Raw genomic sequence first — 11,064 nt, 5'->3', positions numbered from 1 at the left:
GAAAGAGAAGTCAAGGAAACAATCCCATTTACATTTACACCAAAACCCAACAGATACTTAGGAATAAACCTCACCAAAGAGATCAAAGAAAAGTATAAAACACTGATGAAAGAAAGATGACACAAAGTACTGGAAAAACATTTCATATTGTTAAAATGTCTGTACTACCCTGGCAAATCTATACATTTAATTCACTTCCTATCAACCTTTTTCACAGAACTAGGACAAATAGTCCTAAAATTCCTATGAAACCACAGAGACTGTAGAGTCAAAGCAACTTTGAAACCAGAAAACAAAGCCAGTAGCATCACAATTCCAGACCTCAAGTTATATGACGAAGCTGTGGTGATCAAGACAATATGGTACTGGCACAAAAACAGACACATAGATCAATGGAACAGAATAGAGAACCCAGAAATAAACCCACATCTATATGGTAAATTAAGCAAGAAAGAATATCCAACTAGAAAAAGACAATCCCTTCAACAAATGGTGTTGGTAGAACTGGACAGCAACACACAGAAGGAAGAAACTGGACCAGTTTCTCAGACTACACACAAAAATACATTGAGAAGCGATTAAAGACCCAAATGTGAGGCCTAAAACCACAAAAATCCTAGAGAACACAGATTGCCAACCACCTTGACACTGGCCATAGCAACTTCTTTCCACATATGTCTCCAGAGGAAAGGGAAGCAAAAGCAAAAATAAACTACTGACACTTGATGCAAATAAAATCTTCTGTGCAGTAAAGGAGCCAAAAAACATTTCAACTTGGCTCCTACTGAGGACAGTAGCCATTGACTAAATGAACTATGACTATGAAAACAGAAATTTTCATAGTGATAATATGTATTAATATCTGTTAATCTTACTCATTTTTGGTTCATAGGTATTTTACAGATGTTGCCATATATAATAGTAATAAATTCTTATAATCCAGAAAGTTCTAATTCATAATTCATAAGATTATATTGACGTTTACATTCCCATTATCTATCAAGAAAGATAAACGGCATGATACCAAGAAGGATAAGAAATGTTTCAAGCACTTTAGTAGTATGGTTTCCTTTTTAACATCTAACATTTTAATAATGAATAATATTTTTCTAGGCTGGCACAGACCATAGGGACCTCTATTTGATACACAATTATCACCAACCCCCCCCCACAACTTTTAGATTATGATTCCCCTTTATAAAGCATATTCCATCTTATAAAACACCCTTAAAATTGTCACACTTTGTGAGTTAAGCGTTGTTACCCTATTTTTCATAATAGAAAATGAAGACTCAAGAAAAACAAAATGCCAAGTCCAAGTTTACTCAAATAGCATGTCCAAACTTACAATCAAGCCTAAACCTTTGTCTCTACATTCTGTGCTAAAATTCTGTTTCAAAATCTATCACATAATAGTTGCAGAAGAAAATTATTTATCAAAAAATGATTTATCACAAAAAAAATTATTTCTCAACTGCCTACTAGGATTCTGCAATTTACCAAATGGATTTTTTACTGTCATGCTTCACAGCACTATATAATATAAATTAACCTAACTGGGCCTTCCATCCCTTGGTGCCTCAGTATAGACAACCCTGAGCACCCATAAATAATTGGTAAACCTAAGACTAGCAAAACAAAATGGCAGCCTGAAATTGCTCTCACAGGCTGTCTTTACTCAGGCAGTCTTATTTCCTGTTTCATGACAGACCTGTGTCCAAAAAAAAAGTGCTGTATAAATACAAATAATTTTAAGATTTTAAGGGGAAGCAAAGCTGGATGACCACATTATGGATGGGTGGAAAGACAATGTGACTTCATTCTTGGGAGTGAAGAGTTTAGCAGAGAGGCATGCACCATGTAGACAGAGCATGTTTTGCACAGTACCAGTAGGTCATGAGTACGAATTTGAAGGGTAAATATTTTTTGCATGAACAATAAAGGGGTACAGGTTCCCATTTAGTAAACCAGTATGTGAAGTATTCACAAATGTACTTCCCTTTGGAAGGAGAAAAGCAAATCCTGACATAATTTTAACTTTAAATCTTCCTGGGACAGGTAAAGAATAAAGAAGAAAAAGGCTCAATATCATATTTTGTAGCTCAAGGACAAAAATAAGTAAACAGAATGCAGATGCAGAATATGTGTAGTCAATGCTGTGCTTCCAGCAACATTCATCTCCGTATTTTGCCACCTGAAAGCCAGACACTGGTCATGCAGGACTTTTTGCATGTTGCAACATGCTCTCAGCCCCTCTTACACTTAATGCTCACCAAACACCCTTGAGATAGGCATCTTCCTTTTACAAATGAGCAAACTGCGGCCCAGAGATGTGGCATGACTCACTGAGAGTCGCAGCAGGGGCGGGTCACCTCTGGAGTGAACTGAAGGTTTTAATGGCTACGTTTTAGCGAGTACACCAGTGCGCTGTGCTGAAGCGCTTAATGTGGATCTTAGTACTGGCTCCGCTCCAGTGGCGTCATTAGTGTGAGTCCCCATCGCACACATGAGTAAACTGAGGCTACAAGAGTAAAGTGGTTGAAGCTACAGGCACAGGTGGGCATTGGCAAAGCCACGATTCCGAAGCAGGTGGGTGTGAGGCCGGGGCTGCTGCTGTCCAACCCCTTGCTAAACCTGCCTCCCCCCTGAACTGCTCTCTCGAGAGCTAAATGGAAGTTAATGACATTGGTGATGACCGCGGTTGACGCATATGAGCACTCACGACTTCCAGAGCTTCACATCGTTAGGTCATGTCCCCCTCACCACAGCCCTGTGAATCGGGAGCACTACCGTGCCCGATTTACAAAGGAGGAAACCGAGGCACGGCACAATTCAGGGATTTCCCCAAGTTCCCACCCCTGTGGAAGCGGAGGAATAGGATTCGAACCCGAGATTCCAAGCCCAGCACAAGTCGCATGCTGCTATCTGTGCTTTGCGCGTTCAGTTACAGCACCTGTGTTTGGAAATTTCGTACTTGAATTCCTAATTATTTTTACCAAAAGCTAAATATTTAAATAGCAGCTCATTTGTCGGTGAATGTTAAATGTTTTGTGCGGTCGCTGTGTTTGTGCATGTAATTAAATACTGACTGGGTTCCAAGCAGCCTGGTGGAAATGTTTCCACATTTAGCCCCCTTGCCTTTGACGGGAAGCTGGAACACTGGGTCACCTGTTCCTCAGAGGCAGCGCGCCGGCCGCCGGTTCTTTGACACGCTGCGCCCTCTGCTGGTCTCTTTTGCAGAGTTGTAACGGCGTGGTTCAGGAGCGATTTGGGCCCGAGTTGAAATAAGACATAGCCCTGCGGCTGGCAGCCTTGCAAATGTACATCGCAACCGTCACCACCAAGCAAACACAGAAAATCTCCCTCAAATACATCGAGTAAGTGTTGGCTCTCGGAGCCATTTCAGGCACAAAGATGCTGCCTCCGTAACGCCCAAGTGTATTTTCGATGCATGTCTCGATTTCCAAAATTGATCCTGCTCAAATCCAGGGCATTTGTTATAAACATGGGCAAAATATATGAACGTCATGTTCATTTTTGGTGGAAGAGATCCATTTCTTACATAACCCACCTTTAGAGAATTGTTTAAAATGAGGACCAGATTGAAAGCGAAGCGTACGTTTTAAAATTCCTAAACGGACTTGATTCCAAGTCAAGCTTTGGTCTCCGTGCTTCTCAGACATTAAGCTCTTTAATTCTCACGACATCCCTAGGAGATCAGTAGGATTTTAGCTGTATTTTATAGATGAGCAAACCCAGGCACATAATGACTAAGGAACGTGCCCAAGTCACACAGCTGCTAACTAGAGGGGTCCGGATTCGAACCCAGGTAGTGGGACTCCATCTTGTGCTATAGGTCGTGTGATCAGTAGAAGCACCTGTTAAGACTGCAGCCTGCGTAACCTGAGATTGCTTTAGATTGCTGAGCTACGGTATGAAAGCAATGCTCTTAGCAATAATCAGGAAGGATGGTATCTGTGGTAAAGAAATGTGGCCGCGGGAAAGGATGCCATACAATCAAATTTTGTTTCACGATTCGAATGTTGGCCAGAGAAGACTCCCTGTTAGAAAAAGGCAGTCGTGTTGCCCTCAGGTCTATTGAAGGGTCATCCTTTCAAAGAGAGCCCTCTGTCGCCCCGTCTGTATGCTTCTCGTTGGCAGGTGGCTCAGAAGCCGAGAGCAGCCAATGCTGCTCTCTTAATCATGGCCGCTCTAATGCTAAGAGAGAGGAACGCTCCTATTTCAAAGTTCGTGGCAGGACCGAAGCCACATCTCCACGTAACACTCAAAGCCCTAGAGCCCTCTCCGCCTACACAGGTGATATGCAAGCTAATTGAAATCCCACCTTCCAAAGAAGCTTCCCATGGGCTGCCTGTTAGGCCTTTCTAACTTCCCAAGGTGCCAGGCGGACCCACCAGGGAGCAAAATGGCTTCTTCCCAATGAGTTCAGGAGCCCGTGTTGGGGAGGATCAGAGCCCCGGTTTGCTGATTCCAAGGCCACTGTTCTCAAAAGTCTCGGTTCTCCTGTCTACGCCGAGGGACAGATCCTTGTGTGTGATTTGAGAGCCTCAGGCCTTCCATTCTCCACCAGTCTTTTTCACAGATGCCTTATCTCTTGCCACACAGGCCATGACTGTCTCCTGAGAGAGACTCCGCCCACAAAGAGGTCTTCCGCTCAGTCGGACACATTCAGCCCCTCTTCGGTTCCCCTTCCTTATGTTTCGAGGGGGTGGACGATACTGGCTTCCATATGAAAAGGTGGCCTGTCCAACTTGGCATGGTTTTCAGACCACTTAGATGCCTTTCTCTTCCCGTTGCCTGTACGCACGTTTTACCAGTTTGAATATGGTACAGTCAGAAGCCTCCCAGAGATAACTGGCTTGAGGAAGAATCTTAGAGTCCACAATAAGGTTCTCACTAATCAGTCCACTCACCCAACAACTGTTCACTGAGCCTTTTGTGTGGTATTCACACCAGGACGGTAGAAAGTTCAAGTAAGTATAAATTCTAATCCTCAGCATCAAAGAACGTGTGGTCTGATTATACAGATATGAAAAGTAATGATCTAAAATAATGATACAAGCAGAATTCCCAGGCACCCCAGAAGGAGTGCCAGATGATGGGGAGAAATAATAAATACAAGTGGAAGAGGGGGAGGAGGAGGAAGAAATGGTGATCATGAAAAACACCATCATCATGATTGATCAAGTGGGGGAAGGCTGTCTTCCTACCCTTCTCTGGAGAGGATCTGGAGTAGGAGAAGTAACTAAACCTCCTTGAAGATCTTCATAACTTAGGAGACACTGCTTGGGCACATGACCAATCCGGATAGAGTTTGTAGAGTTCAAAATATGGAAACTTGTTGGGGTAGGGTTTTAGTCATTGCTGGGGAAATAGGACCTCTGCACGCATATATTAGCCCAGTTTTATCTGTTTTTCTTGTATATCCACCCCTATTTGTGATGTTTGCACCTCCCCACCACTGCCACGAATACTTAAGGGTCACGAGCCCCACTCTGATTCCACACTAGTGGCATTCCTCATTCACACACACATACACACACACATGAGTACCCACAGCAAGAAATGTTGATTGAAAGAGCTACATAGATATCATCTGCCTGGAAAAGAAGAGATGTGTGTTTCTAGCTTCGCCGTTGGTGAAGGAGAAGAGGAGGGAAGAATGGTTTGGGGGCATATAGGGGTTGCATAAACCCTTCTAAGTGAAGAGAAAAACCCACAGTGTGGGCGGACAGGGAGTAGTAACATCAGCACTAAACGAAGAAATGTAGAGAAACTGTATTGGAAATACTCAGAAGTGTAAATCAATTCAGTGAGACTCAGAGTTGGATTGGTTAAATTGTCTCTTTAATTTCCATTGGTCCCATATATGTCCTTGACATTCTTTCTGGAGAAGGAAGAATATGTTTCTTTTTACATGCAAACAAAAAGAGCCTTGATGGCTCCACTGGTTAAAATGCAAACAGATGTATTAATTATTAGATATTATCTTTCCTGAATGTAAATTCAAAGTTGCTTCCCCAATTGGGATTTTTTTCTACACTTCGTGCCTTACCAAGAGTTCGTTTGTTCTGACAAACATAGAGGGCCATTTTATCTTAAATAACTAATTCTAATACTACTAGAATGTAAATGTAAAGATATGTTCTTTGGTGGTAAAAAGCATGGGGATTAGAAACCTTTCTCCCCTCTGCAGTTCTGCAATGATATAAAATAATGTTGCAAAGCATGAAAGAGAAGAACCTAAAGAAAGTACTTCCACGCTTTGTCAAAGTAAATAAAAACTTGGTGCTACCCAGTAAAAAGGTATCACACTTGCATCTTAAAATAAAATGAATTTTAAAAGGACAGATTTGCAAGCATTTTTTTCAAAAATGTGTTTAAAGTTAACGTGTGAGTAAAATACTTAGTACTATATTTTCAGAAGCAGCAACACTGGGATTTTTTTTTAATATTGACATGATAATATGACTATTGAAATGTAAGTATTTTTACAAAAACCTATGTTTGTGTGTGTGTGTGTGTGTGTGTTCCTCTGTAGAGAGAGAAGAACTTTGCATAGCCTCTGAGACCTTGTGATTATAAAATAAATATTTTCTACATTTCCATCATGTTCTTGCTCATCACTCAGACAAACCTAAATGCATAGCAACCAGGAAGTTTCACATGCTGCCCTGATAAAACTGGAGTTTTACCACTTTGTCATTATTGAAATTTGCTGTTGAATCATTCTCTTTTTTTTTAGGGACGAGGTATCAAATGTATCATGGGAGGTTTAGGACAATCCCTGCCCTATATTATTAATTATTGTCCATAGTACTGTCCCTAACCTTAGTTAGCCAACTAAAAATTCTCAAGAATGCCAAATGTGTCCTGGGGCAAAGTCATCTTCAGTTAAAAAAAAAAGACCTAAAAAAATATTTGAGTGAAAGATTAATATTTACTCTCTTTCACTATCTGCAGTGTTATAGTCTCATTTTTCTTTTAATTTTTCTTAAATTAGAGAAACACAAGGGCGTTAGAAATATACTGTTGGTTAGAGAGAAAATATGGTTTATATATATTAAAAATTAGAAAGTTGAGGAAGAAGGTGGCAGCAGAGCAGGAGGACCCTAGGCTTGTCTTGTCCCATGAAAACAATTAGATAATTATCAAATCTCGCTACATAGCCCAAGAATTGACCTGGAGACTCATGGAACAAAACCTACAGCAAAAGGGAGAGAAAGGGCCACATCAAAGAAGATAAGTGTGAAGATGTGATTTGGGAGAGAAATGGATCATGTAGGCTGCAGAGGAGTAAGGGACCTGATCACAGAGAAGGGTGAGAGAGAGGAGCACACAGGGGAACACACTAGGAGAACACTTCCCCAAAGCCATTGGGTGGGAAAGGGAGAAGGGCTGATTTTTGTGAGTTTTTTGCAACCAGGAGGACTTAAAGTCTGGGGTTGTAAAGGTCATCATGCCTGGCTAGAATAGAGCTCTGAGGGCATTGCTCTGTTCCTGGAGAGAAGCTAGACAAACAACTCTGGGATCAGATGGCCTGGAATCCGGGGGCATACAGGGGACTTTTGATCTTCTGGGTGTGCTCCCCTGAGAGGCAGGAACAAAGAAGCTCACTGATGCCATCACCCTCCTGACCCCTCAGCATAAAACACAGAGCCCCCTGCAGGAAGCAGTGAAGCCCCACACTGGCTGCCTAACTTGCTTATGCCAAATCCCACCATCCGGTCCTCAGGCTAGACTGCCCTTCTCAGTCAAGCTTGTTTCCATACCAGCATGACATGCTTCTCCCCCAGAAGACCAACACAAACCCCTACTCACACATCTCCTGAACAGAGAGGTGTGCGGGGTCTCAGTTCTGGAAGAAATAGCATCAGGTCTCATTGCATAAGCAGAGCAGAGCAGAGCACACCTCATTAAAACTCACCACATTCTGGCCAAATATCAAATACTGCCCATAGCAGGCAAGAGCAGCCTTTCCAGATGATTGGCCTGAAGGGTGGAGAAGCCACAACACAGCAGCAGAGTGCACTCAGCACACACTAGATATACTCCCTGAAGAGCCACACCTTGGACACTACATGATTCTTCTTGTTAAAGCCATTACTCTCAGAAGCAGAAAACATAACAGTGTTTTTCAAACATAGAGAAGAATGTAAAGATTAGTAAAAATGCCAAAATGAAGCAAATTATGCCAAATGAAAGAACAAGATAAGGCCATGGTCAGCAATCTAGGCAAACAGATATAAGTGACATGCCTGATGGAGAATTTAAAGCAACAATCATAAGGATACTTGCTGGACTTGAGAAAAGAATGGAAGACATCAGGAGACCTTTGCCACAGAGATAAAACAGTTAAAAAAGAGTCAGTAGGAAATTAAGAATGCAATGAGATTGGAAACAGGCCTGATGCAATGAATGGCAAGCTAGAAAAAGTAGAGGAATGAATTGGCGATCTGGCAGACAGAGTCATGGAAAATACTAAAGTTGAAAAAAGAGAAAAAGAAGAATTATGGAACACAAGAATAGACTTAGGGAACTCAATGACTTTATCAAATTAATAACATTCATATTACAGGAGTCTGAGAAAAAAAGACACAAAAGGAGGCAGAAAAGTTATTTCAGGAAATCATAGCTGAAAGTATCCTTCATCTAAAGAAGAACAGTATCCAATTCCAAAAGGCACAGAGAACACTCATCAAAATCAACAAAATCAGGGGTGCCTGAGGGGCTCAGTTGTTTAAGTGTCCAACCATGGCTCAGGTCATGATCCCATGGTTCGTGGGTTCTAGCCCTATGTTGGGCTCTGTGCTGACAGCTCAGAGCCTGGAAGCTGCTTCAGATTCTGTGTCTCCCTCTCTCTCTGTGCCACCTCCCCCAACTATGCTCACATGCTCTCTCTCTCTCTTTTTCAAAAAAATAAATATTAAAAATTTTTTAATCATCAAATGCAGGCCAACACCCAGATACATTGCAATTATATATGCAGAATGGAGTGAGAAAGAAAATATCTTAAAAGCAGCAAGAAAAAGAACTCATTAACTTATAAGAGACTCATTACACTTGCTAGAGATTTCTCAACAGAAATTTGGCAGGCCAGAAAGGAGTGCCATGATATATCCAATGTGCTGAGTGGAAAAAAATATGCATTCAAGAATAGTCTATCCATCAAGGCTATCATTCAGAATTAAAGGAGAGATAAAGTGTTTCCCAGACAAACAAAAACTAAAGGAGTTCATGACCACTAAACTAGCCCTGCAAAAAATATTAAAAGACTGGAAAGGAGAGACCAAAACTGACAGACAAGAAAGGAGCAGAGAAAATCTCCAGAAACAATGAGAAAGCAATTAATAAGATGGCGATAAAAACATATCTTTCAATAATCACTTTGAATGTCTGTGAAATAAATGCTCCAATCAAAAGACATAGGGTGTGAGAATGGATTAAAACAACAACTTAATCCCTATGTTGTCTACAAGAGACTCATTTTATCTTTTCTTTAACCTTGATCGTTTTCTTTCTTCTAGGGGCTTCACTTTTGTTTATTCTTTTCTAGCCCCTTTAAGTAAAGGGTATGTTGTTTATTTATTTATTTTTTATTCTTTTTGAGGTTGGTCTGTATTGCTACATACTGCCCTCTTAGAACCACTTTTCCAGCATCCCAGTGATTTTGGATGTGTGTGTGTGTGTGTGTGTGTGTGTGTGTGTGTGTGTGTGTGTGTGTTGTTTGTTTGTTTGTTTCCTTAGGAACAACAAGGTTTTCATTTCCTGGTTGGCCCAGGGTGCATGGCATCATGTCGTTTAATAACCATGTATTCTGGTCTTTCCAGGGTTTTTACTGTGGCTGACTTCTATTTTCATAGTGTTGTGGTCAGAGAAGTTATATGGTGTGACTTCAATTTTTTAAAATTTGTTGAGACTTGTTTTGTAGCTGTGTAATATGTGATCTATTCTGGAAAGTGTTACATGTGCACTTGAAAAGTATGTGTACTCTGATGTTTTAGGATTGAAAGTGGTGAATAAATCATGTGTTCCAGTGTGTGATTCAAAGCTCCTGTTTCCTTGTTAATTTTCTGTTTATATAATGTATCCATTTACATTAGTGGCATGTTAATGTCCCTTACCACTATTGTATTACTATCAGCATCTTTTTTTAAAAATTTACATCCAAGTTAGTCAGCATGTAGTGCAACAATGATTTCAGGAGTAGATTCCTTAATGCCCTTTACCCATTTAGCCCACCCCCTTCCCATGAGCCCTCCAGGAACCCTCTCTTTGTTCTCCATATTTAAGAGACTCTTATGTTTTGTCCCCCTCCCTGATTTTATATTATTTCTGCTTCTCTTGTGTTCATTTGTTCTGTGTCTTAAAGTTCTCATTTGAGTGAAGTCATATGATATTTATCTTTCCTGACTGAGTAATTTCACTTAGCATAATACCTTCTGGCCTTCTGGTTCCATCCATGTAGTTGCAAATGGTAAGATTTCATTCTTTTGGATTACTGACTAATACTCCATTGCATGCATATATATATATATACCACATCATCTTTATCCATTCATCCATCGATGGACATTTGGGCTCTTTCATACTTTGGCTATTGTTGATAGTGCTGCTATAAACATTGGGATGCATGTGCCGCTTTGAAACAGCATACCCGTATCCCTTGGGTAAATAGTTGGTTAGTGCAATTGGTGGGTTGTAGGTGAGTTCTATTTTTTATTTTCTGAGGTACCTCCATGCTATTTCTCAGAGTGGCTGCACCAGCTTGCATTCCCACCAACAATGCAAAAGAGATCCTCTTTCTCCGCATACTCGCCAACATCTGCTGTTACCTGAGTTGTTAATGTTAGCCATTCTGACAGGTATGAGGTGGTATCTTACTGTGGTTTTGATTTGTATTTCCCTGATGATGAGTGATGTTGAGCATTTTGTGTGTGTGTGTCAGTTGGCCATCTGGATGTCTTCTTTGGAGACATATCTAAACCATTTCTTTACTGGATTATTTGTTTTTTGAGTGTTGAGTTTGATAAGTTGTTTATA

Source organism: Neofelis nebulosa, chromosome Y (genome assembly GCF_028018385.1).
Source record: "Neofelis nebulosa isolate mNeoNeb1 chromosome Y, mNeoNeb1.pri, whole genome shotgun sequence".
In the NCBI taxonomy this organism is placed as follows: domain Eukaryota; kingdom Metazoa; phylum Chordata; class Mammalia; order Carnivora; family Felidae; genus Neofelis; species Neofelis nebulosa.
Note: the sequence above shows the minus strand (reverse complement) of the source record.